Genomic DNA, 25000 nt, shown 5'->3' with positions numbered 1-25000 from the left:
TCGGGGTCTAGAGACTCGGGGTGTAGAGACTCGGGGTCTAGAGACTCGGGGTCTAGAGACTCGGGGTGTAGAGACTCGGGGTCTAGAGACTCGGGGTCTAGAGACTCGGGGTCTAGAGACTCGGGGTCTAGAGACTCGGGGTGTAGAGACTCGGGGTCTAGAGACTCGGGGTCTAGAGACTCGGGGTCTAGAGACTCGGGGTGTAGAGACTCGGGGTCTAGAGACTCGGGGTCTAGAGACTCGGGGTGTAGAGACTCGGGGTCTAGAGACTCGGGGTCTAGAGACTCGGGGTGTAGAGACTCGGGGTCTAGAGACTCGGGGTCTAGAGACTCGGGGTCTCGACACTCGGGGTCTAGACACTCGGGGTGTAGAGACTCGGGGTGTAGAGACTCGGGGTGTAGAGACTCGGGGTCTAGAGACTCGGGGTCTAGAGACTCGGGGTGTAGAGACTCGGGGTCTAGAGACTCGGGGTCTAGAGACTCGGGGTCTAGAGACTCGGGGTGTAGAGACTCGGGGTCTAGAGACTCGGGGTCTAGAGACTCGGGGTCTAGAGACTCGGGGTCTAGAGACTCGGGGTCTAGAGACTCGGGGTCTCGACACTCGGGGTCTAGACACTCGGGGTGTAGAGACTCGGGGTCTAGAGACTCGGGGTGTAGAGACTCGGGGTCTAGAGACTCGGGGTCTAGAGACTCGGGGTCTAGAGACTCGGGGTCTAGAGACTCGGGGTGTAGAGACTCGGGGTCTAGAGACTCGGGGTCTAGAGACTCGGGGTCTAGAGACTCGGGGTCTAGAGACTCGGGGTCTCGACACTCGGGGTCTAGACACTCGGGGTGTAGAGACTCGGGGTCTAGACACTCGGGGTGTAGAGACTCGGGGTCTAGAGACTCGGGGTGTAGAGACTCGGGGTGTAGAGACTCGGGGTCTAGAGACTCGGGGTGTAGAGACTCGGGGTCTAGAGACTCGGAGTCTAGAGACTCGGGGTCTGGAGACTCGGGGTCTAGAGACTTGGGGTGTAGAGACTCGGGGTCTAGAGACTCGGGGTCTAGAGACTCGGGGTCTAGAGACTCGGGGTCTAGAGACTCGGGGTGTAGAGACTCGGGGTCTAGAGACTCGGGGTCTGGAGACTCGGGGTCTAGAGACTCGGGGTGTAGAGACTCGGGGTGTAGAGACTCGGGGTCTAGAGACTCGGGGTCCCGACTCTCAGGCCCCTTGAGTCTCACTATTTGAAGTCGGCCGCCTTCTATAATGAATTGAGGCGTCAGCGCCGATGTTGTCAATGGTTGTCGCTTTGCATTCGCATATGGAATGAACTTTTTGTCTTCGTCAATAAACGCTCTATGTTGGCACTGTTACTGGAGGCCTCCCTCTGTGCGTTATTTAGTGGGCTCTGAAGCACGCCGATGACCCGCAGACTCACTCATAGAGACCCATAGACTCACCACACAGAGACCCACAGACTCACCACACAGAGACCCACAGACTCACCACACAGAGACCCACAGACTCATCATCATCATGGTGGCTAGGAAATGTTGACTACCTCGCCTGGTGTACATGAGGTCGTGGGTTCGATCCTGGACCCTGTGAGATGTTGACTACCTCGCCTGGTATACAGGAGGTCGTGGGTTCGATCCCGGACCCTGTGAGATGTTGACTACCTCGCCTGGTATACAGGAGGTCGTGGGTTCGATCCCGGACCCTGTGAGATGTTGGCTACCTCGCCTGGTCTACAGGCGGTCGTGGGTTCGATCCCGGACCCTGTGAGATGTTGACTACCTCGCCTGGTATACAGTAGGTCGTGGGTTCGATCCCGGACCCTGTGAGATGTTGACTACCTCGCCTGGTCTACAGGAGGCCGTGGGTTCGATCCCGGACCCTGTGAGGTGTTGACTACCTCGCCTGGTCTACAGGAGGTCGTGGGTTCGTTCCCGGACCCTGTGAGATATTGACTACCTCGCCTGGTATACAGGAGGTCGTGGGTTCGATCCCGGACCCTGTGAGATGTTGACTACCTCGCCGGGTGTACAGGAGGTCGTGGGTTCGATCCCGGACCCTGTGAGATATTGACTACCTCGCCTGGTATACAGGAGGTCGTGGGTTCGATCCCGGACCCTGTGAGATGTTGACTACCACGCATCGTCTACAGGAGGTCGTGGGTTCGATCCCAGACCCTGTGAGATGTTGACTACCTCGTCTGGTCTACAGGAGGTCGTGGGTTCGATCCCGGACCCTGTGAGATGTTGACTATCTCGCCTGGCCTACAGGAGGTCGTGGGTTCGATCCTGGACCCTGAGAGATGTTGGCTACCTCGCCTGGTCTACAGGAGGTCGTGGGTTCGATCCCGGACCCTGTGAGGTGTTGACTACCTCGCCTGGTCTACAGGAGGTCGTGGGTTCGATCCCGGACCCTGTGAGATGTTGACTACCTCGCCTGGTCTACAGGAGGTCGTAGGTTCGATCCCGGACCCTGTGAGATGTTGACTACCTCACCTGGTATACAGGAGGTCGTGGGTTCGATCCCGGACCCTGTGAGATGTTGACTACCTCGCCTGGTGTACAGGAGGTCGTGGGTTCGACCCCGGACCCTGAGAGATGTTGACTACCTCGCCTGGTACACAGGAGGTCGTGGGTTCGATCCCGGACCCTGTGAGATGTTGACTACCTCGCCTGTCCTACAGGAGGGCGTGGGTTCGATCCCGGACCCTGTGAGATGTTGACTACCTCGCCTGGTATACAGGAGGTCGTTGGTTCGATCCCGGACCCTGTGAGATGTTGACTACCTCGCCTGGTCTACAGGAGGTCGTGGGTTCGATCCCGGACCCTGTGAGATGTTGACTACCTCGCCTGGTCTACAGGAGGTACGTGGGTTCGATCCCTGACCCTGTGAGATGTTGACTACCTCGCCTGGTATACAGGAGGTCGTGGGTTCGATCCCGGACCCTGTGAGATGTTGACTACCTCTCCTGGTATACAGGAGGTCGTGGGTTCGTTCCCGGACCCTGTGAGATGTTGACTACCTCGCCTGGTCTACAGGAGGTCGTGGGTTCGATCCCGGACCCTGAGAGATGTTGACTACCTCGCCTGGTCTACAGAAGGTCGTGGGTTCGATCCTGGACCCTGTGAGATGTTGACTACCTCGCCTGGTCTACAGGAGGTCGTGGGTTCGATCCCAGACCCTGTGAGATGTTAACTACCTCGCCTGGTATACAGGAGGTCGTGGGTTAAATCCCGGACCCTGTGAGATGTTGACTACCTCGCCTGCTCTACAGGAGGTCGTGGGTTCGATCCCGGACCCTGTGAGGTGTTGACTACCTCGCCTGGTATACAGGAAGTCGTGGGTTCAATCCCGGACCCTGTGAGATGTTGACTACCTCGCCTGGTCTACAGGAGGTCGTGGGTTCGATCCCGGATCCTGTGAGATGTTGACTACCTCGCCTGGTCTACAGGAGGTCGTGGGTTCGATCCCGGACCCTGAGAGATGTTGGCTACCTCTCCCGGTACACAGGAGGTCGTGGGTTCGATCCCGGACCCTGTGAGATGTTGACTACCTCGCCTGCTCTACAGGAGGTCGTGCGTTCGATCCCGGACCCTGTGAGATGTTGACTACCTCGCCTGCTCTACAGGAGGTCGTGGGTTCGATCCCGGACCCTGTGAGATGTTGACTACCTCGCCTGGTCTACAGGAGGTCGTTGGTTCGATCCCGGACCCTGTGAGATGTTGACTACCTCGCCTGGTCTACAGGAGGTCGTGGGTTTGATCCCTGACCCTGTGAGATGTTGACTACCTCGCCTGGTATGCAGGAGGTCGTGGGTTCGATCCCGGACCCTGTGAGATGTTGACTACCTCGCCTGGTCTACAGGAGGCCGTGGGTTCGATCCCGGACCCTGTGAGGTGTTGACTACCTCGCCTGGTCTACAGGAGGTCGTGGGTTCGTTCCCGGACCCTGTGAGATATTGACTACCTCGCCTGGTATACAGGAGGTCGTGGGTTCGATCCCGGACCCTGTGAGATGTTGACTACCTCGCCGGGTGTACAGGAGGTCGTGGGTTCGATCCCGGACCCTGTGAGATATTGACTACCTCGCCTGGTATACAGGAGGTCGTGGGTTCGATCCCGGACCCTGTGAGATGTTGACTACCACGCATCGTCTACAGGAGGTCGTGGGTTCGATCCCAGACCCTGTGAGATGTTGACTACCTCGTCTGGTCTACAGGAGGTCGTGGGTTCGATCCCGGACCCTGTGAGATGTTGACTATCTCGCCTGGCCTACAGGAGGTCGTGGGTTCGATCCTGGACCCTGAGAGATGTTGGCTACCTCGCCTGGTCTACAGGAGGTCGTGGGTTCGATCCCGGACCCTGTGAGGTGTTGACTACCTCGCCTGGTCTACAGGAGGTCGTGGGTTCGATCCCGGACCCTGTGAGATGTTGACTACCTCGCCTGGTCTACAGGAGGTCGTAGGTTCGATCCCGGACCCTGTGAGATGTTGACTACCTCACCTGGTATACAGGAGGTCGTGGGTTCGATCCCGGACCCTGTGAGATGTTGACTACCTCGCCTGGTGTACAGGAGGTCGTGGGTTCGACCCCGGACCCTGAGAGATGTTGACTACCTCGCCTGGTACACAGGAGGTCGTGGGTTCGATCCCGGACCCTGTGAGATGTTGACTACCTCGCCTGTCCTACAGGAGGTCGTGGGTTCGATCCCGGACCCTGTGAGATGTTGACTACCTCGCCTGGTATACAGGAGGTCGTTGGTTCGATCCCGGACCCTGTGAGATGTTGACTACCTCGCCTGGTCTACAGGAGGTCGTGGGTTCGATCCCGGACCCTGTGAGATGTTGACTACCTCGCCTGGTCTACAGGAGGTACGTGGGTTCGATCCCTGACCCTGTGAGATGTTGACTACCTCGCCTGGTATACAGGAGGTCGTGGGTTCGATCCCGGACCCTGTGAGATGTTGACTACCTCTCCTGGTATACAGGAGGTCGTGGGTTCGTTCCCGGACCCTGTGAGATGTTGACTACCTCGCCTGGTCTACAGGAGGTCGTGGGTTCGATCCCGGACCCTGAGAGATGTTGACTACCTCGCCTGGTCTACAGAAGGTCGTGGGTTCGATCCTGGACCCTGTGAGATGTTGACTACCTCGCCTGGTCTACAGGAGGTCGTGGGTTCGATCCCAGACCCTGTGAGATGTTAACTACCTCGCCTGGTCTACAGGAGGTCGTGGGTTAAATCCCGGACCCTGTGAGATGTTGACTACCTCGCCTGCTCTACAGGAGGTCGTGGGTTCGATCCCGGACCCTGTGAGATGTTGACTACCTCGCCTGGTATACAGGAAGTCGTGGGTTCAATCCCGGACCCTGTGAGATGTTGACTACCTCGCCTGGTCTACAGGAGGTCGTGGGTTCGATCCCGGATCCTGTGAGATGTTGACTACCTCGCCTGGTCTACAGGAGGTCGTGGGTTCGATCCCGGACCCTGAGAGATGTTGGCTACCTCTCCCGGTACACAGGAGGTCGTGGGTTCGATCCCGGACCCTGTGAGATGTTGACTACCTCGCCTGCTCTACAGGAGGTCGTGCGTTCGATCCCGGACCCTGTGAGATGTTGACTACCTCGCCTGCTCTACAGGAGGTCGTGGGTTCGATCCCGGACCCTGTGAGATGTTGACTACCTCGCCTGGTCTACAGGAGGTCGTGGGTTCGAACCCGGACCCTGTGAGATGTTGACTACCTCGCCTGGTCTACAGGAGGTCGTGGGTTCGATCCCGGACCCTGTGAGATGTTGCCTACCTCGCCTGGTCTACCGGAGGTCGTGGGTTCGATCCCGGACCCTGTGAGATGTTGACTACCTCGCCTGGTCTACAGGAGGCCGTGGGTTCGATCCCGGACCCTGAACCATCGGCTCGCCTCTGCTGTGCATTTGAAGCGGTGGTGGGTGGCTAAAAGCTTCGCATTCTCAAAACGCCCCGGGGGCCACCCTCCCACTACGACTATTGCGCCGTCGCCAACGCGAGCGGCGCCCCCGGGGCGTTTTGCGAATCCGAAGCTCTCCGAGTATAAAACGCGGCTCGCGGCCGCTCGACCGGCTCAGTCGGTCGGGGCCAAGGTCAGCGGATCCACGCCACTCCGCGGGCCTCTTTAATTACCCTCAAATATTTATACATTTACACATCTAAACACGCACACACGCGCGCGCGCTGTGTGTGTGTGTGTTTATACGTGTGCGTTTGTACGTGTGTGTGTATACATAACAAACAAAAAAACACAGACGTTACATTAGTGATGTGTTTTATTTTAAAGATGTTAAGGGTTGTTGTTAACGGGTGAGCGGAGATTGGTAACGGGGCCGATCGCGCAGCGTCGTGAGGTAAAAAAAAAACAATTTTTGTTTAAAAATATAAAACATTTTTTTTTAATGTATATATAACTTCGCCTGCGGTCGGATTGGGCCGCGAAACGTCGAAATTCATCTCGCTTCGGCGTTTTCTGCGCGAAATCCGCGCGGTTCGATTGCTCTCAAATGTATGATAATAATAATATATAATGTTTATTATAGCTTATAAGCTAAGAGCTGGGTGTGTTGCGGGAGTCTGGTTACATTAACAATAGTTTGGTGTTTGTATTTAAAGTGAGTCAGCTGACCTCTAGCGCGCAGTTGATTGGCTGCTGAGGGACTCCTCAGCCAGCAGTGGATCGACCATGACGGGGGAGGGGGAGGTGCCTGTGCAGACTACGAATTGTGAACGCTACTTTAATTGTAAATCGCACAACGGATAAGCGCCGATTCCAGGAGGTTGTGGGTTCGATCCCGGACCCTGTGAGATGTTGACTACCTCGCAAGGTATGCAGGAGGTCGTGGGTTCGATCCCGGACCCTGTGAGATGTTGACTACCTCGCCTGGTATACAGGAGGTCGTGGGTTCGATCCCGGACCCTGTGAGATGTTGACTACCTCGCCTGGTATACAGGAGGTCGTGGGTTCGATCCTGGACCCTGTGAGATGTTGACTACCTCGCCTGGTATGCAGGAGGTCGTGGGTTCGATCCCGGACCCTGTGAGATGTTGACTACCTCGCCTGGTATGCAGGAGGTCGTGGGTTCGATCTCGGACCCTGTGAGATGTTGACTACCTCGCCTGGTCTACAGGAGGTCGTGGGTTCGATCCCGGACCCTGTGAGATGTTGACTACCTCGCCTGGTATACAGGAGGTCTTGGGTTCGATCCCGGACCCTGTGAGATGTTGACTACCTCGCCTGGTATACAGGAGGTCGTGGGTTCGATCCCGGACCCTGTGAGATGTTGACTACTTCGCCTGGTATACAGGAGGTCGTGGGTTCGATCCTGAACCCTGCTCCTCCGGTTTTCCCCTCCACATTTAGAATCAACGTCACCACGTGTCTAGAGTATTTGGCTGCCACTATAAATGTCCACGTGGTGATGATGATCTGAGTCACGTGGTGTGAGCTGCTGCCACTGTGATGATGATGTCCAAGTCGCTGGTGTCAACTACGATCAGTGGTGACCTTGCAGCTGTAACGTGAACATCGCTGAGTTTTAGTCTCTGTGGGTCTCAGTGAGTCTCTGTGAGTCTATGAGTATAGGTCTCTGTGGGTCTCTGTGGGTCTATGTGGGTCTCTATGAGTCTCTGTGGGTCTCTGTGGGTCTATGTGGGTCTCTACGAGTCTCTGTGGGTCTCTGTGGGTCTATGTGGGTCTCTATGAGTCTCTGTGGGTCTCTGTGAGTGTCTGTGGGTCTCTGTGGGTCTCGGTGGGACTATGTAAGTCTCTGGATCTCTACAGTTCTCTGAGTATGTAGGTCTGTTATGGGTGACTATGGGTCTCTGTGGATCTGTATGGGACTCTGTGGGTCTGTATGGGACTCTGTGGGTCTGTATGGGTTTCTATGACTATGGGACTGTGGGTCTGTGTGGGTCTCTGTGGGTCTCTATGAGTATGGGACTCTGTGGGTCTCTGTGAGTATGGGTCTCTATGAGTCTCTATGGGTCTCTGTGGGTCTCTATGAGTCTCTGTGGGTCTCTGTGGGTCTCTATGAGTCTCTATGAGTCTCTGTGGGTCTCTATGAGTCTCTATGAGTCTCTATGGGTCTCTGTGAGTCTCTGTGGGTCTCTGTGGGTCTCTATGAGTCTCTATGAGTCTCTGTGGGTCTCTATGAGTCTCTGTGGGTCTCTGTGGGTCTCTATGAGTCTCTATGAGTCTCTGTGGGTCTCTATGAGTCTCTATGAGTCTCTATGAGTCTCTGTGGGTCTCTATGAGTCTCTATGAGTCTCTATGGGTCTCTGTGAGTCTCTGTGGGTCTCTGTGGGTCTCTGTGGGTCTGTATGGGTCTCTATGAGTCTCTATGAGTCTCTGTGGGTCTCTATGAGTCTCTGTGGGTCTCTGTGGGTCTCTATGAGTCTCTATGAGTCTCTGTGGGTCTCTATGAGTCTCTATGAGTCTCTATGAGTCTCTGTGGGTCTCTATGAGTCTCTATGAGTCTCTATGGGTCTCTGTGAGTCTCTGTGGGTCTCTGTGGGTCTCTGTGGGTCTGTATGGGTCTCTATGACTATGGGACTCTGTGGGTCTGTATGGGGCTATCGAGTATGGGACTTTGTGGGTCTCTGTATGGGACTCTGTGGGTCTCTATGAGTCTCTGTGGGTCTCTATGAGTCTCTGAGTCTGTATAAACACGCGTGTTAAAGTGTCTGCTACTCTAAGTGTCCACGTGGTGGTTGATATCAGCTATGAGTATGGGTCTCTGTGAGTCTCTGTGGGTCTCTGTGGGTCTCTATGAGTCTCTGTGGGTCTCTATGAGTCTCTATGAGTCTCTGTGGGTCTCTATGAGTCTCTGTGGGTCTCTGTGAGTCTCTGTGGGTCTCTATGAGTCTCTATGAGTCTCTGTGGGTCTCTATGAGTCTCTGTGGGTCTCTGTGAGTCTCTATGAGTCTCTGTGGGTCTCTATGAGTCTCTGTGGGTCTCTATGAGTCTCTATGAGTCTCTGTGGGTCTCTGTGGTTCTCTATGAGTCTCTATGAGTCTCTATGAGTCTCTGTGGGTCTCTATGAGTCTCTATGAGTCTCTGTGGGTCTCTATGAGTCTCTGTGGGTCTCTATGAGTCTCTGTGGGTCTCTATGAGTCTCTGTGGGTCTCTATGAGTCTCTATGAGTCTCTGAGTCTATGTGAGTCTCTATGAGCCTGTATAATCATGCGTGTTATAGTGTCTGCTACTCTAAGTGTCCACGTGGTGGTTGATATCAGCTATGAGTATGGGTCTCTATGAGTCTCTGTGGGTCTCTATGAGTCTCTATGAGTATTGGACTCTGTGGGTCTCTATGAGTATCTGTGAGTATGTGACTCTGTGGGTCTCTATGAGTCTCTATGAGTCTCTGTGGGTCTCTATGAGTCTCTATGAGTCGCTGTGGGTCTCTATGAGTTTCTATGAGTCTCTGTGGGTCTCTATGAGTCTCTATGAGTCTCTGTGGGTCTCTGTGGGTCTCTATGAGTCTCTGTGGGTCTCTATGAGTCTCTATGAGTCTATGAGTCTCTGTCGGTCTCTGTGGGTCTCTATGGGTCTCTATGAGTCTCTATGAGTCTCTGAGAGTCTCTATGAGTCTCTGTGGGTCTCTGTGGGTCTCTATGGGTCTCTATGGGTCTCTAAGAGTCTCTGTGGGTCTCTATGAGTCTCTATGGGTCTCTAAGAGTCTCTGTGGGTCTCTGTGGGTCTCTGTGGGTCTCTATGATTCTCTGTGGGTCTCTATGAGTCTCTATGAGTCTATGAGTCTCTGTGGGTCTCTGTGGTTCTCTATGAGTCTCTATGAGTCTCTATGAGTCTCTGTGGGTCTCTGTGGGTCTCTATGAGTCTCTGTGGGTCTCTATGAGTCTCTGTGGGTCTCTATGAGTCTCTGTGGGTCTCTATGAGTCTCTGTGGGTCTCTATGAGTCTCTGTGGGTCTCTATGGGTCTCTATGAGTCTCTATGGGTCTCTGAGTCTCTGTGAGTCTCTGTGGGTCTCTATGAGTCTCTATGAGTCTCTGTGGGTCTCTATGAGTCTCTATGAGTCTCTATGAGTCTCTGTGGGTCTCTATGAGTCTCTATGAGTCTCTGTGGGTCTCTATGAGTCTCTGGGTCTCTATGAGTCTCTATGAGTCTCTGTGGGTCTCTATGGGGCTCTATGGGTCTCTATGAGTCTCTATGAGTCTGTGTGGGTCTCTATGGGTCTCTATGGGTCTCTACGGGTCTCTATGAGTCTCTATGAGTCTCTATGGGTCTCTATGAGTCTCTATGAGTCTCTGTGGGTCTCTATGCGTCTCTATGAGTCTCTATAATCGCGTGTTATAGTGTTTGGCTCTAAGTGTCCACGTGATGGTTGATATCAGCTATGAGTATGAGTCTCTATGGGTCTCTATGAGTCTCTATGAGTCTCTATGAGTATAGGACTCTGTGGGTCTCTATGAGTATCTGTGAGTTTGTGTCTCTGTGGGTCTCTATGAGTCTCTATGAGTCTCTGAGTCTCTCAGAGTCTCTGTGGGTCTCTATGAGTCTCTGTGGGTCTCTATGAGTCTCTATGAGTCTCTGTGGGTCTCTATGAGTCTCTATGAGTCTCTATGAGTCTCTGTGGGTCTCTATGAGTCTCTATGAGTCTCTATGAGTCTCTGTGGGTCTCTGTGAGTCTCTGTGGGTCTCTATGGGTCTCTATGGGTCTCTCTGGGTCTCTATGGGTCTCTATGAGTCTCTATGGGTCTCTATGAGTCTCTGGGTCTCTATGAGTCTCTGTGGGTCTCTATGGGTCTCTATGGGTCTCTATGAGTCTCTATGAGTCTCTGTAATCACGTGTTATAGTGTTTGGCTCTCTGGTTGATATCAGCTATGAGTATGGGTCTCTGTGGGTCTCTGAGTCTCTGTGAGTCTCTGTAGGTCTCTATGAGTCTCTATGAGTCTCTATGAGTCTCTGTGGGTCTCTATGAGTCTCTATGAGTCTCTGTAATCACGTGTTATAGTGTTTGGCTCTCTGGTTGATATCAGCTATGAGTATGAGTCTCTATGAGTCTCTATGAGTCTCTGTGGGTCTCTATGAGTCTCTATGAGTCTCTGTGGGTCTCTATGAGTCTCTATGAGTCTCTGTGGGTCTCTATGAGTCTCTATGAGTCTCTGTGGGTCTCTATGAGTCTCTATGAGTCTCTGTAATCACGTGTTGTAGTGTTTGGCTCTCTGGTTGATATCAGCTATGAGTATGAGTCTCTGTGGGTCTCTATGAGTCTCTATGGGTCTCTATGAGTCTCTATGGGTCTCTATGAGTCTCTATGGGTCTCTATGAGTCTCTATGGGTCTCTATAATCACGTGTTGTAGTGTTTGGCTCTCTGGTTGATATCAGCTGTGAGTATGGGTCTCTGTTGGTTCTCTGTGGGTCTCTGTGAGTCTCTATGGGTCTCTACGGGTCTCTTTGGGTCTCTACGGGTCTCTATGAGTCTCTATGGGTCTCTATGAGTCTCTACGGGTCTCTATGAGTCTCTATGGGTCTCTATGAGTCTCTATAGGTCTCTATGAGTCTCTGTGGGTCTCTATGGGTCTCTATGAGTCTCTATGGGTCTCTATGAGTCTCTATGGGTCTCTATAATCACGTGTTATAGTGTTTGGCTCTCTGGTTGATATCAGCTATGAGTATGGGTCTCTGTGGGTCTCTGTGGGTCTCTATGGGTCTCTATGAGTCTCTGTGGGTCTCTGTAATTCTCTATGAGTCTCTATGGGTCTCTACGGGTCTCTATGAGTCTCTGTGGGTCTCTATGAGTCTCTATGGGTCTCTACGGGTCTCTATGGGTCTCTATGAGTCTCTGTGGGTCTCTATGGGTCTCTATGAGTCTCTGTGGGTCTCTATGGGTCTCTATGAGTCTATATGAGTCTCTATGAGTCTCTGTGGGTCTCTATGAGTCTCTATGAGTGTGGGTCTCTGTGGGTCTCTATGAGTATCTGTGAGTCTCTGTAATCACGTGTTGTAGTGTTTGGCTCTCTGGTTGATATCAGCCACTTGGTGAGGCTGCTGCCACAGCACGTGACGCTGGCCAGGTCACTGTCTGGTAAACAGTGAGGCCACAATAACAACACGTACACTAATAACACGTTCAATAATAACACATACACTAATAACACGTTCACTAATAACACAATATAACACGTTCACTAATAACACAATATAACACAATAACAACACGTACACTAATAACACGTATAATATAACACGTTCACTAATAACACGTACACTAATAACACAATATAACACGTTCACTAATAACACAATATAACACAATAACAACACGTACACTAATAACACGCTCACTAATAACACAATAACAACACGTACAATATAACACGTTCACTAATAACACAATAACAACACGTACACTAATAACACGTTCAATAATAACACATACACTAATAACACGTTCAATAATAACACAATAACAACACGTACACTAATAACACGTTCAATAATAACACATACACTAATAACACGTTCAATAATAACACAATAACAACACGTACACTAATAACACGTTCAATAATAACACATACACTAATAACACGTTCAATAATAACACAATAACAACACGTACACTAATAACACGTTCAATAATAACACATACACTAATAACACGTTCAATAATAACACAATAACAACACGTACAATAATAACACATACACTAATAACACGTTCACTAATAACACGTTCAATAATAACACAATAATAACACATACACTAATAACACGTTCACTAATAACACGTTCAATAATAACACGTACAATATAACACAATAACAACACGTACAATATAACACAATAACAACACGTACAATAACACGTACAATATAACACAATATAACACGTACAATAATAACACATACACTAATAACACGTACAATATAACACGTAACAACACGTACAATAACACGTACAATATAACACAATAACAACACGTACAATAACACGTACAATATAACACGTACAATATAACACAATATAACACGTACAATAATAACACGTACAATATAACACGTTCAATAATAACACGTTCAATAATAACACAATAACAACACGTACACTAATAACACATACAATATAACACATACAATAATAACACATACAATAACAACACAATAACAACACGTACAATATAACACGTACAATATAACACGTACAATAACAACACGTACAATATAACACGTACAATAATAACACAATAACAACACGTACAATATAACACGTTCAATAATAACACAATAACAACACGTACAATATAACACGTACAATATAACACGTTCAATAATAACACATACAATATAACACAATAACAACACGTACAATATAACACGTACAATATAACACAATAACAACACATACAATATAACACGTTCAATAATAACATACAATATAACACGTACAATATAACACATACAATATAACACGTACAATATAACACGTACAATATAACACATTAACAACACGTACAATAATAACACAATAACAACACGTACACTATAACACGTACACTATAACACGTACAATAATAACATACAATAATAACACGTACAATAATAACACAATAACAACACGTACAATATAACACATACAATATAACACGTACAATATAACACATACAATAATAACACGTACAATATAACACGTTCAATAATAACACAATAATAACACGTACAATAATAACACGTACAATATAACACGTACAATAATAACACGTACAATAATAACACATACAATATAACACGTACAATAATAACACATACAATATAACACGTACAATATAACACATACAATAATAACACAATAACAACACATACAATATAACACGTTCAATAATAACACGTACAATATAACACGTTCAATAATAACACGTACAATATAACACGTACAATATAACACGTACAATATAACACGTTCAATAATAACACGTACAATATAACACATACAATAATAACACGTACAATATAACACGTACAATAACAACACAATAACAACACGTACAATATAACACGTTCAATATAACACGTACAATAATAACACGTACAATAACAACACAATAACAACACGTTCACTAATAACACGTACAATATAACACGTACAATAACAACACAATATAACACATACAGTATAACACGTACAATATAACACGTACAATAATAACACATACAATATAACACGTACAATATAACACATACAATAATAACACAATAACAACACATACAATATAACACGTTCAATAATAACACGTACAATATAACACGTTCAATAATAACACGTACAATATAACACGTACAATATAACACGTACAATATAACACGTTCAATAATAACACGTACAATATAACACATACAATAATAACACGTACAATATAACACGTACAATAACAACACAATAACAACACGTACAATATAACACGTTCAATATAACACATACAATAATAACACGTACAATAACAACACAATAACAACACGTTCACTAATAACACGTACAATATAACACGTACAATAACAACACAATATAACACATACAATATAACACGTACAATATAACACGTACAATATAACACATACAATAACAACACGTACACTATAACACGTTCAATAATAACACGTACAATAATAACACATAAATAACAACACGTACAATAATAACACGTTCAATAATAACACATACAATATAACACGTACACTATAACACGTACAATAATAACACATACAATATAACACGTACAATATACCACATACAATAATAACACAATAACAACACGTACAATATAACACGTTCAATAATAACACGTACAATAATAACACGTACAATAACAACACATACAATATAACACGTTCAATAATAACACGTACAATATAACACATACAATAATAACACATACAATATAACACGTTCAATAATAACACGTACAATAATAACACGTACAATATAACACAATAACAACACGTACAATATAACACGTACAATATAACACGTACAATATAACACATACAATAACAACACGTACACTATAACACGTTCAATAATAACACGTACAATAATAACACATAAATAACAACACGTACAATAATAACACGTTCAATAATAACACATACAATATAACACGTACACTATAACACGTACAATAATAACACATACAATAACAACACGTACAATATAACACGTACAATAATAACACAATAACAACACGTACAATATAACACGTTCAATATAACACAATAACAACACGTACAATATAACACGTACAATAATAACACGTTCAATAATAACACGTTCAATAATAACACGTTCAATAATAACACAATAACAACACGTACAATATAACACGTTCAATAATAACACGTACAATAATAACACGTACAATAATAACACAATAACAACACGTTCACTAATAACACATACAATAACAACACAATAACAACACGTACAATATAACACGTTCAATATAACACAATAACAACACGTACAATATAACACGTTCAATATAACACAATAACAACACGTACAATATAACACGTACAATAATAACACGTTCAATAATAACACGTTCAATAATAACACGTTCAATAATAACACAATAACAACACGTACAATATAACACGTTCAATAATAACACGTACAATAATAACACGTACAATAATAACACGTACAATAATAACACAATAACAACACGTTCACTAATAACACGTACAATAACAACACAATAACAACACGTACAATATAACACAATAACAACACGTACAATATAACACGTTCAATAATAACACGTACAATAATAACACGTTCAATATAACACGTACAATATAACACGTACAATATAACACATTAACAACACGTACAATAATAACACAATAACAACACGTACACTATAACACGTACAATAATAACATACAATAATAACACGTACAATAATAACACAATAACAACACGTACAATATAACACATACAATATAACACGTACAATATAACACATACAATAATAACACGTACAATATAACACGTTCAATAATAACACAATAATAACACGTACAATAATAACACGTACAATATAACACGTACAATAATAACACGTACAATAATAACATATACAATATAACACGTTCAATATAACACGTACAATATAACACGTACACTATAACACGTACAATAATAACACAATAACAACACATACAATATAACACGTTCAATATAACACGTACAATATAACACATACAATAATAACACAATAACAACACATACAATATAACACGTTCAATAATAACACGTTCAATAATAACACGTACAATATAACACGTACAATATAACACGTACAATATAACACGTTCAATAATAACACAATAATAACACGTACAATAATAACACGTACAATATAACACGTACAATAATAACACGTACAATAATAACATATACAATATAACACGTTCAATATAACACGTACAATATAACACGTACACTATAACACGTACAATAATAACACAATAACAACACATACAATATAACACGTTCAATATAACACGTACAATATAACACATACAATAATAACACAATAACAACACATACAATATAACACGTTCAATAATAACACGTTCAATAATAACACGTACAATATAACACGTACAATATAACACGTACAATATAACACGTTCAATAATAACACGTACAATATAACACATACAATAATAACACGTACAATATAACACGTACAATAACAACACAATAACAACACGTACAATATAACACGTACAATATAACACGTACAATAATAACACGTACAATAACAACACATACAATATAACACGTTCAATATAACACATACAATAATAACACGTACAATAACAACACAATAACAACACGTACAATATAACACGTTCAATAATAACACGTACAATATAACACATACAATAATAACACATACAATATAACACGTTCAATAATAACACGTACAATAATAACACGTACAATATAACACAATAACAACACGTACAATATAACACGTACAATATAACACATACAATAACAACACGTACACTATAACACGTTCAATAATAACACGTACAATAATAACACATAAATAACAACACGTACACTATAACACGTTCAATAATAACACATACAATATAACACGTACACTATAACACGTACAATAATAACACATACAATAACAACACGTACAATATAACACGTACAATAATAACACAATAACAACACGTACAATATAACACGTTCAATATAACACAATAACAACACGTACAATATAACACAATATAACACGTACAATATAACACGTACAATAATAACACGTTCAATAATAACACAATAACAACACGTACAATATAACACGTTCAATAATAACACGTACAATAATAACACGTACAATAATAACACAATAACAACACGTTCACTAATTACACATACAATAACAACACAATAACAACACGTACAATATAACACGTTCAATATAACACAATAACAACACGTACAATATAACACGTTCAATATAACACAATAACAACACGTACAATATAACACGTACAATAATAACACGTTCAATAATAACACGTTCAATAATAACACGTTCAATAATAACACAATAACAACACGTACAATATAACACGTTCAATAATAACACGTACAATAATAACGTACAATAATAACACAATAACAACACGTTCACTAATAACACGTACAATAACAACACAATAACAACACGTACAATATAACACAATAACAACACGTACAATATAACACGTACAATATAACACGTACAATAATAACACGTACAATATAACACATACAATATAACACGTACAATATAACACGTACAATAATAACACGTACAATATAACACAATATAACACGTACAATATAACACATACAATATAACACGTACAATATAACATACAATATAACACGTACAATAATAACACGTACAATATAACACATACAATATAACACGTACAATATAACACGTACAATATAACACGTTCAATAATAACACGTTCAATAATAACACAATAACAACACGTACAATATAACACGTACAATATAACACATACAATAATAACACATACAATATAACACGTTCAATAATAACACATACAATAATAACACATACACTATAACACGTACAATATAACACGTACAATATAACACATACAATAATAACACGTACAATATAACACGTTCAATAATAACACGTACAATAACAACACATACAATAATAACACATACAATAATAACACATACAATAATAACACGTACAATAATAACACGTACAATAACAACACATACAAAAATAACACGTACAATAACAACACATACATTAACAATACGTACAATAATAACACGTACAATAACAACGTGTAAAATAATAACATGTAAAATAACAACACGTAAAATAATAACATGTAAAATAATAACATGTAAAATAATAACGTGTAAAATAATAAGGTGTAAAATAATAACGTGTAAAATAATAACATGTAAAATAATAACGTGTAAAATAATAACGTGTAAAATAATAACATGTAAAATAATAACATGTAAAATAATAACATGTTAAATAATAACATGTAAAATAATAACGTGTAAAATAATAACGTGTAAAATAATAACGTGTAAAATAATAACGTGTAAAATAATAACGTGTAAAATAATAACGTGTAAAATAATAACGTGTAAAATAATAACGTGTAAAATAATAACGTGTAAAATAATAACGTGTAAAATAATAACGTGTAAAATAATAACGTGTAAAATAATAACGTGTAAAATAATAATGTGTAAAATAATAACATGTAAAATAATAACGTGTAAAATAATAACGTGTAAAATAATAACATGTAAAATAATAACATGTAAAATAATAACATGTAAAATAATAACGTGTAAAATAATAACGTGTAAAATAATAACGTGTAAAATAATAACGTGTAAAATAATAACGTGTAAAATAATAACGTGTAAAATAATAACGTGTAAAATAATAACGTGTAAAATAATAACGTGTAAAATAATAACGTGTAAAATAATAACGTGTAAAATAATAACGTGTAAAATAATAACGTGTAAAATAATAACGTGTAAAATCATAACGTGTAAAATAATAACGTGTAAAATAATAACGTGTAAAATAACAACGTGTAAAATAATAACGTGTAAAATAATAACGTGTAAAATAATAACGTGTAAAATAACAACGTGTAAAATAATAACGTGTAAAATAATAACGTGTAAAATAATAACGTGTAAAATAATAACGTGTAAAATAATAACGTGTAAAATAATAACGTGTCAAATAATAACGTGTAAAATAATAACGTGTAAAATAATAACATGTAAAATAATAACATGTAAAATAATAACGTGTAAAATAATAACGTGTAAAATAATAACGTGTAAAATAATAACGTGTAAAATAATAACGTGTAAAATAACAACATGTAAAATAATAACGTGTAAAATAATAACATGTAAAATAATAACATGTAAAATAATAACGTGTAAAATAATAACGTGTAAAATAATAACGTGTAAAATAATAACATGTAAAATAATAACATGTAAAATAATAACGTGTAAAATAATAACATGTAAAATAATAACATGTAAAATAATAACATGTAAAATAATCTATAATGTAGACTGTAGCCTGGTTATTAACCTGAGTGTACTGACAGTCTATAATGTAGACTGTAGTAATGGTTATTGAACTGAGTGTACTGACAGTCTATAATGTAGACTGTAGCCTGGTTCTTAGTCGGAGTGAGTGTACTGACAGTCTATAATGTAGACTGTAGCCTGGTTATTAAGTATGGTGAGTGTACTGACAGTCTATAATGTAGACTGTAGCCTGGTTATTAACCTGAGTGAGTGTACTGACAGTCTATAATGTAGACTGTAGCCTGGTTAAGCTGGGTGTGTGTACTGACAGTCTATAATGTAGACTGTAGCCTGGTTATTAAGCTTGGTAAGTGTACTGACAGTCTATAATGTAGACTGTAGCCTGGTTATTAAGCTGAGTGAGTGTACTGACAGTCTATAATGTAGACTGTAGCCTGGTTATTAAGCTTTGTAAGTGTACTGACAGTCTATAATGTAGACTGTAGCCTGGTTATTAACCTGAGTGTACTGACAGTCTATAATGTAGACTGTAGCCTGGTTATTAAGCTGGGTGAGTGTACTGACAGTCTATAATGTAGACTGTAGCCTGGTTATTAAGCTGAGTGAGTGTACTGACAGTCTATAATGTAGACTGTAGCCTGGTTATTAAGCTGAGTGAGTGTACTGGCAGTCTATAATGTAGACTGTAGCCTGGTTATTAATCTAAGTGAGTGTACTGACAGTCTATAATGTAGACTGTAGCCTGGTTATTAACCTGAGTGTACTGACAGTCTATAATGTAGACTGTAGTAATGGTTATTAAGCTGAGTGAGTGGACTGACAGTCTATAATGTAGACTGTAGCCTGGTTATTAAGCTGAGTGAGTGTACTGACAGTCTATAATGTAGACTGTAGCCTGGTTATTAAACTGAGTGAGTGTACTGACAGTCTATAATGTAGACTGTAGCCTGGTTATTAAGCTGAGTGAGTGTACTGACAGTCTATAATGTAGACTGTAGCCTGGTTATTAAGCTGAGTGAGTGTACTGACAGTCTATAATGTAGACTGTAGCCTGGTTATTAAACTGAGTGAGTGTACTGACAGTCTATAATGTAGACTGTAGCCTGGTTATTAACCTGAGTGTACTGACAGTCTATAATGTAGACTGTAGTAATGGTTATTAAGCTGAGTGTACTGACAGTCTATAATGTAGACTGTAGCCTGGTTACTAAACTGAGTGTACTGGCAGGCTATAATGTAGACTGTAGCCTGGTTATTAAGTATGGTGAGTGTACTGACAGTCTATAATGTAGACTGTAGCTTGGTTCTTTAAGCTTGGTAAGCGTATTCGCAGTCTATAATGTAGACTGTAGCCTGGTTATTAAATTTAGTGAGTGTACTGGCAGGCTATAATGTAGACTGTAGCCTGGTTATTAACCTGAGTGTACTGACAGTCTATAATGTAGACTGTAGCCTGGTTATTAAGCTGAGTGAGTGTACTGACAGTCTATAATGTAGACTGTAACCTGGTTATTAACCTGAGTGTACTGACAGTCTATAATGTAGACTGTAGCCTGGTTATTAACCTGAGTGTACTGACAGTCTATAATGTAGACTGTAGCCTGGTTATTAAACTGAGTGTACTGACAGTCTATAATGTAGACTGTAGCCTGGTTATTAAGCTGAGTGTACTGACAGTCTATAATGTAGACTGTAGCCTGGTTATTAAGCTGGGTGTACTGACAGTCTATAATGTAGACTGTAGTAATGGTTATTAAGTATGGTGAGTGTACTGACAGTCTATAATGTAGACTGTAGCCTGGTTATTAAACTGAGTGTACTGGCAGGCTATAATGTAGACTGTAGCCTTGTTATTAAGCTGGGTGAGTGTACTGACAGTCTATAATGTAGACTGTAGCCTGGTTATTAAGTATGGTGAGTGTACTGACAGTCTATAATGTAGACTGTAGCCTGGTTCTTTAAGCTTGGTAAGCGTATTCGCAGTCTATAATGTAGACTGTAGCCTGGTTATTAACCTGAGTGTACTGACAGTCTATAATGTAGACTGTAGCCCGGTTATTAAGCTGAGTGAGTGTTCTGACAGTCTATAATGTAGACTGTAGCCTGGTTATTAAACTGAGTGTACTGACAGTCTATAATGTAAACTGTAGCCTGGTTATTAAGCTGAGTGTACTGACAGTCTATAATGTAGACTGTAGCCTGGTTATTAAGCTGAGTGTACTGACAGTCTATAATGTAGACTGTAGCCTGGTTATTAAACTGAGTGTACTGACAGTCTATAATGTAGACTGTAGCCTGGTTATTAAGCTGGGTGTACTGACAGTCTATAATGTAGACTGTAGCCTGGTTATTAAGCTGAGTGAGTGTACTGACAGTCTATAATGTAGACTGTAGCCTGGTTATTAAGCTGAGTGTACTGACAGTCTATAATGTAGACTGTAGCCTGGTTATTAAGCTGAGTGAGTGTACTGACAGTCTATAATGTAGACTGTAGCCTGGTTATTAATCTGAGTGTACTGACAGTCTATAATGTATACTGTAGCTTGGTTCTTTAAGCTTGGTAAGCGTATTCGCAGTCTATAATGTAGACTGTAGCCTGGTTATTAAATTTAGTGAGTGTACTGGCAGGCTATAATGTAGACTGTAGCCTGGTTATTAACCTGAGTGTACTGACAGTCTATAATGTAGACTGTAGCCTGGTTATTTAACTGGGTGTACTGGCAGGCTATAATGTAGCCTCATTCTTGGTTCTTTCTGTAACTTAAATATAATGAGGTGAAGTTTAAAACAAATAAACCACGCACGTTTTGATCGCAGCGCTAGAGGTCGTCAGCAGGTAAAAGGGGGGTGGGAGGATCAGCCTCTAAAGGCGAAGTGTTGATAAAGGCTTAGAGGAGCTCAAGTGCGTCAACAGCATGGGGCTGATGTTCACGTGGCAGATCGCAGCGCCAAGGTCAGTGGTTCTCATCTTGATTTGAAGCTAAAGTGGCTGCAGGAAATCCATACTCTCTGGCGCTTTCAGGGAGAGTGGTCACGCAGTGAGGCGAATATACACAGGGTGTTTAAAAACGACGGACCCCCCAATTTCCAAGCGGTGCGTTTCGCGATGGCAACGTGTTGCAGTTACACGAAAAGCTGCAAACGCTTTGACGATGTTAAATTTTGATTGAAAGCTTTCGTGAATGCAGGGATTCGAATTGTTGGTTCTTTCGGTCAAGTCACCACCACGTGTAGTGTATATATACACTACTACACTATACACTACTACACTATACACTACTACACTATACACTACTATACACTACTACACTATACACTACTATACACTACTACACTATACACTACTATACACTACTACACTATACACTACTATACACTACTACACTATACACTACTACACTATACACTACACTATACACTACACTATACACTACACTATACACTACTACACTACTATACACTACTACACTATACACTACTATACACTACTACACTATACACTACACTATACACTACTATACACTACTACACTATACACTACACTATACACTACTACACTACACTATACACTACTACTGGGTGTCTCTGTGGGTCTGGGTAGCCTCTTGCTGTGCCTCCCCTCCGCCCCTCAGGGGACGATGTTCACGAGGAGGAGAAAAGTCTTTGAGATACACTACACTATACACTACTACACTATACACTACACTATACACTACACTATACACTACACTATACACTACACTATACACTACACTATACACTACACTATACACTACACTATACACTACACTATACACTACACTATACACTACACTATACACTACACTATACACTACACTATACACTACACTATACACTACACTATACACTACACTATACACTACACTATACACTACTACACTATACACTACACTATACACTACACTGTACACTACTACACTATACACTACACTATACACTACTACACTATACACTACACTATACACTACACTATACACTACACTATACACTACTACACTATACACTACACTATACACTACTACACTATACACTACACTATACACTACTACACTATACACTACACTATACACTACTACACTATACACTACACTATACACTACTACACTATACACTACACTATACACTACACTATACACTACTACACTATACACTACTACACTATACACTACACTATACACTACACTATACACTACACTATACACTACTACACTATACACTACACTATACACTACTACACTATACACTACACTATACACTACTACACTACACTATACACTACTACACTATACACTATACACCACTATACACTACTACACTATACACTACACTATACACTACTACACTATACACTACACTATACACTACTACACTATACACTACTACACTATACACTACACTATACACTACTACACTATACACTACACTATACACTACTACACTACACTATACACTACTACTGGGTGTCTCTGTGGGTCTGGGTAGCCTCTTGCTGTGCCTCCCCTTCAGGGGAAGATGTTCACGAGGAGGAGAAAAGTCTTTGAGATACACTACACTATACACTACACTATACACTACACTATTCACTACACTACTACACTATACACTACTATACACTATACACTACACTACTACACTATACACTACTACACTATACACTACTACACTATACACTACTACACTATACACTACTACACTATACACTACTACACTATACACTACTACACTATACACTACTACACTATACACTACTACACTACTACACTATACACTACACTATACACTACTACTGAGTCGCCTCTTGCTGTGCCTCCCCTTCAGGGGAAGATGTTCGCGAGGAGGAGACAAGTCTTTGAGATACACTACACTATACACTACACTACTATACACTACTACACTATACACTACACTATACACTACACTATACACTACACTATACACTACACTATACACTACACTATACACTACACTATACACTACTACTACACTATACACTACTACTGAGTAGCCTCTTGCTGTGCCTCGCCTCCCCTTCAGGGGAAGATGTTCGCGAGGAGGAGACAAGTCTTTGAGATACACTACACTATACACTACACTATACACTACTACACTATACACTACACTATACACTACTACTGGGTGTCTCTGTGGGTCTGGGGAGCCTCTTGCTGTGCCTCCCCCTCAGGGGAAGATGTTCACGAGGAGGAGACAAGTCTTTGAGATACACTACACTATACACTACTACACTACACTATACACTACTACTGAGTCGCCTCTTGCTGTGCCTCCCCTCCTCCCCTTCAGGGGAAGATGTTCACGAGGAGGAGACA

At 42.2% G+C, this 25000-nt stretch overlaps 3 protein-coding genes across 6 annotated transcripts in view; all 3 read left to right on the top strand.

Moving 5' to 3' along the window:
• LOC116958299 (mitofusin-2-like) overlaps positions 1–1352 on the top strand; it is a 28509-nt gene extending 27157 nt beyond the window's left edge. For all 3 annotated transcript variants that reach the window (XR_012930831.1, XR_012930832.1, XM_032980848.2), the window contains one exon: positions 1–1352. This exon is cut by the window's left edge and continues 1689 nt beyond it. The gene's annotated coding sequence lies outside the window, so the exon portion shown is untranslated.
• LOC116958295 (protein FAM43A-like) overlaps positions 1–25000 on the top strand; it is a 202733-nt gene that overhangs the window by 175299 nt on the left and 2434 nt on the right. The gene's annotated exons all lie outside the window — the stretch shown is intronic.
• The window catches only part of LOC142907139 (uncharacterized), a 55088-nt gene continuing 36164 nt past the window's right edge, over positions 6077–25000 (top strand). For both annotated transcript variants that reach the window (XM_076056291.1, XM_076056290.1), the window contains exon 1: positions 6077–6367. The gene's annotated coding sequence lies outside the window, so the exon portion shown is untranslated. The remainder of the gene's footprint in view (positions 6368–25000) is intronic.

Source organism: Petromyzon marinus, chromosome 75, assembly GCF_048934315.1.
Source record: "Petromyzon marinus isolate PM22_M1 ecotype Great Lakes invasive population chromosome 75, UKy_Petmar_22M1.pri1.0, whole genome shotgun sequence".
Taxonomy (NCBI): Eukaryota; Metazoa; Chordata; class Hyperoartia; order Petromyzontiformes; family Petromyzontidae; genus Petromyzon; species Petromyzon marinus.
This window is presented reverse-complemented; position numbering and strand designations above follow the sequence as displayed.